Source organism: Schistocerca piceifrons, chromosome 8, assembly GCF_021461385.2.
Source record: "Schistocerca piceifrons isolate TAMUIC-IGC-003096 chromosome 8, iqSchPice1.1, whole genome shotgun sequence".
NCBI classification, from domain to species: Eukaryota; Metazoa; Arthropoda; class Insecta; order Orthoptera; family Acrididae; genus Schistocerca; species Schistocerca piceifrons.
This window is the reverse complement of record NC_060145.1, coordinates 317,109,128-317,113,957: the sequence shown is the minus strand read 5'-3', so window position 1 is coordinate 317,113,957 and position 4,830 is coordinate 317,109,128. Positions and strand designations below refer to the sequence as shown.

At 41.7% G+C, this 4,830-nt stretch overlaps 1 pseudogene; it reads right to left on the bottom strand.

Moving 5' to 3' along the window:
- Positions 1–479: 479 nt before the first annotated feature.
- LOC124712599 lies at positions 480–597 on the bottom strand (annotated as a pseudogene).
- Between the last annotated feature and the right edge of the window lie 4,233 nt (positions 598–4,830).

The window sequence follows — 4,830 nt, the reverse complement described above, 5'->3', positions numbered from 1 at the left end:
CTGGCTCATAAAATCAATATCATCTGCATATGTAAGAACCTGCATCACTCTATTAAACGGTGTTCCCCCAGGCATCACCCTCTCCAAGGTGACATTAAACAGAATAGTGGAGAGACAATGACCCTGTCGCAATCCTTGGTTATCTTCAAATGCCTTTGATGAAGTGCCCTCAACCTTTTTTTTACATACTGTTTTTCTCAGAGTCATTTGAACCAGTCTTATTAGTTTGTTGGTACCCTGCATCTTGCATTACCTTTTGATACTACCATAACTCTGCCTGAACAGGCCATTAGGGCCCAACGATATCGACCGGCTGCCGTGTCATCCTTAGCCCAGCGGCATCACTGGATGCAGATATGGAGGGGCACGAGGTCAGCACACCGCTCTCCCGGCCGTATGCCAGTTTACGAGACCAGTTCCGCTACTTGACAGTCAAGTAGCTACTGAGTTTGCCTGACAACGGCTGAGTGGACCCCTCTTGCCAACAGCGCTCGGCAGTCCGGATGGTCACCCATCCAAGTGCTAGCCTAGCCCGACAGCGCTTGACTTCAGTGATCTGACGGGAACCGGTGTTACCACTGCAGCAAGGCCATTGGCATACTATCATAAACTCGTTTTAAATCAATGAGCAGCTGCAAGGATCTGTCTGAATGTAAAAATCTCATCTTTAGTGAGTCAGTTTTGAACGACACTGGTCAGCTTTGTCATGTTAATTACATATAGGACAGAGTATACCTATATTCCATTGTTCCCACATATTTTCTTTCTGCCATATTTCCGCTATAATCTCATGCAAAACCCTTCTTAGTTTTTCTCCACCATATTTTATCATTTCTACTGTAATATTGTCTTCTCCTAGAGCTTTATTGTTTTTAAGAGTCTTGATATTAGCGTTAACGTCTTCCAGCGTAGGTTCCTCAACAGTTTCTTGGTTCTCTTCTTCTCTGTTTACTTCCTGCTCCACCTCTTCTGTCATATCAGCATCTACTTCACCTTCGTTTCCCGATTCTTGTTCAATAGTTCACTGAAATACTCCACCCATCTGTCTAAAATCTGATTTTTTCCTCCAGTCAGATTTCCCTCCCTATTTTTGCAGAAAACTGCTCTGAGTTGGAATCCTTTCTTGATATCTTTCACCTGCATATAGAATTTCCTTGTTTTCTGAGGAATCTTTCTCTCTTCCAATTCATCAATCCATCGTTTTTCAAATTCTCTCTTTTTCGTCCTACTTTCCTTATCTGCTTCCTTTCTCTTCTCCTGGTATTCTTTTACAGTACTTATTTTTCTCCCCAGCAGCATTCTTTTTTTTTTGCCTCACTCCTTTCTTCTCTATTCCTCTTACAATCTTCATCAAACCAGACCTGGGTTCTCAATTGCTCCTTTCCACCCAGTACAGTTTCAGCTGTCTCCTGTATCATACCTTTGACCGTTTCCAATCTTTCTTCAGTACCCTCTCCTGCCCGATCTTTGGCTTCATTAAGTCTATTTGTCAAAATAGTTTTATACTGTTGTACTGTAATTTCATCATTTCATAACTTAGTATCATCGAATCTTGACACAATAGTTTTATTGGTCTGTCTGTAATCGGCTACCCTCTGCCTGTATTTGATCCTTATCAAATAGTGATCACTATCTCCATCTGCACCGGCAACTATCCACTTCTAATATATCTGAAGCATGTTGTCTATCTATGAATACTTGATCAATCTGATTTTTTATGATCTCATCTGGAGAGCACCATGTAACTTTGCTTATATCCTTCCTTTGCATCCATGTGCTTTCGGTAATCATGTTATTGCCCATGGCAAAATCAATTAGTCTGGTACACTGTCATTAGAAGCCTCATGCAGACTCTCCTTACCAGCTGCTTGCCTATATTCAATTTCTCGTGCTACTAGAGCGCTGAAGTCCCCCACAACCAGCTCATCATCACGCTTTGCCACCTTTGCTATTTCCTGTTCCAGTTGCTCATAGAATATACCTTTTTCCACCGGCTCTGCATTTTCTGTTGGAGCATACATACACATGAAGGATATATTGAAGAAGCGGGCTTTCATTCATAATACAAATTTATGAACAAGACAAATACGCTTAAGCAAATAACGAAGATGCACCAGGATGGGGCTAAGTTACACTTCAGAACTCATGCTGATAAATGCGTATGCTGTAACTGTAGCTCACTGGATAAAAGTCCAATCAGTCTTCTGAAGCGCAAGAGGCACGCTGCCTGCCCCAGAGTCTCTGCACCTGCTAGAAGAGGGCCCACGCCAGGCTCACAGCACCGGGCATGCCGCAGCCGCAGGGTCAGCCATGCTGAGCAAGTCTGATCGCGTTGGAAATACAGCCTTCGTCCTTCCCAACTCCGGCGCACGGACACACTTTGTCGTTGAACATGAACTGTTTCAGGAGTTATTACATCTAGTGTTGAAGCAACGTGCGGAATACTGTCACATACATAGCTTGAAGATATCACAGGAACTAAGTGTACCACTGTAGAAAAAGAGAGAGCTTTGCAGATGACGCAAGAATATTTAAATAATTTGCGACGTAACTATATGTTTTATTCCGAGGAATACCACCGCCGCACTTGAACACGGACTCTAAATAAAAGATCGCGGCACGCTTGTGAACATTTCGCGTGCTTGTCTTTGAGTACGAGCTCCTTCAGGAGTTGCAAAATACGGTTTGAGCACAAAGTCTTGCCCAGATTATAACAATTTATTACAGAATAACCGTTTGACACAATAATTTACATTTGATGCCTTCACATAGGTTAGTGTTACTAGTTTTTTTAAGACTACTTACGTCAGTAAACCTCAACGTATGCTCCCTTCGTATCTCGGAGAACGTCGAGGCGGTATTCCAGTTCCCGCCAGGTGTTTCGTAACATGTGTTCTGTCACAGTATCCACAGCAGCTTGTATCCTAGCCTTCAGTTCGTCGACGTCAGCAGCTGGTGTGACGAAGACTCTGTCCTTGATATAGCCCCAGGAAAAAAAGTCAAGGGGCATAATGTCCGGAGAACGGGGTGGCCAGGGTGTTGGACCGTTCCTTTCAATCCACCGATCCGGATATTACTCCCGTCTCCAGACATTACGCCCCTTGTCTTTTTTTCTGGGACTATAACAAGGACAGAGTCTTAAAAAAAAACCAGTAACACTAACCTATGTAACGTCATCAAATGTAACTTATTATGCCAAACGGTTATTCTGTAATAAATTGTTGTAATCAGGGCAAGACTTTGTGCTCATCCTGTATAATTGAATATGTCTCTAAATAAACTTTCAAAAAGATCGCTCCACAGTAGTTTGCTGTAATTTTGTGATGTATACCGCCACACTTAAACACAGACTCTAAAAAGATCTCGGCACATCTGAGACGCCTTCCATCTTCATCCCTGAGGCACTTCAAATGCTTTTGTGGGAAACAGATCCCAAAACCGAAATCAACTGAAATATTTGATTTTACATGCCAAAACGATGATATTTGAAAGTCGAAATCAATAGCTCTGTAACTCTACTTTTCGAGTTTTAGCTGGTTGTTTGAAGGCACTGCCAGAGAGAGGAAAATTTTTGAAGGCACGCTGCCTTCATACCTGAAGCATCCACGACACATGCACAGACACACAGACATACAGGAAACAGAGCAAACGCACTGCAACTATAAAATATGTGGTTGGATGCGTTCTAGTACTGTGCTGTACTATATCGTCTGACCAGAAAAATAGTGCATTTGCGCTAGGTGCTGACGAATATACTACATTTACAAGCAATTTTAGAACACATGGCGAGAAGTGATGCTGTGATGGTATGCACAGAAGTGACATAAAATCGATAAAATTACGAAAATTGACGGAAAATACGTATAAACTGGGGAAAAAATACGCCGAGATGCGGGGAAATTGAGGGAATATTTACATATTTTCTGCTTGGTGCAGGACAAATCTTCTATATGGGAATGAGTGTGCAAGCGTAAGAAGAATACGAGAAATAGTTGACATGGAAGCACTGGGAACCACGGAAATAGTCATTTTTTCTTCGACAGCGATAAGATAGATGGCTGAAATAGAACGTTTGACTTGGATGATCACCAAATGTAGAATTATAAATTTGTATATATGTCAGATGACAAGCTCAGGTGTGATACCTAAGTTACCAGCAGTCATCTTATAGATTTTTTTTTATAAAGTGTCCTTAGGTAAAGAGCATTGTATTTCCAGCTGTGGGGCTGCATTATACGACTACAGAATGGATCACGTGTTTGGCCTTGTGCAGAACTTTTTAGGTGTTTTAAACCCTAACAAACAGTATTTACAATGTATTCTCTGTATTCTCCACCAGTCACAACCTTACGGTATCAGCTAACAAATACGTAACAAAAAGTTGCTGTGTGCTTTTTTTAACAACATTCTACTGTATGTCTTTTGAGGTAATAGTGATACATGCGAGTTGACTGCTGTCTTTTATGCTTTCCTGGGAAAGAGAACCACCTGCCTCTAAACTGACTTTCAACTGCATTAAAGGATGACAGAAAGTGGATGGACTGATTGGTTGAGATTAGGTCGTAACGAGGTATGATTTTAATGGTAGACTGATAATGCATTCTAGAGTGAGGAAGATGTTGCTGCAAGTCATTTATCACGGATTTAACCTTTTTTCCATTGTTCTATCGTGTGTATCAATTGTGTGATATAACCTGCGTTCGACTGGTATACAATTGCTTGTTCTGTGTGTGAATTAGAGCACTATCAACCTGCGAATGTTAACGGCAAAACTCTCAGTTATCAGAGGACTTCCGCCTCACGTGAAATGACGAAACATTTCCATCCGGT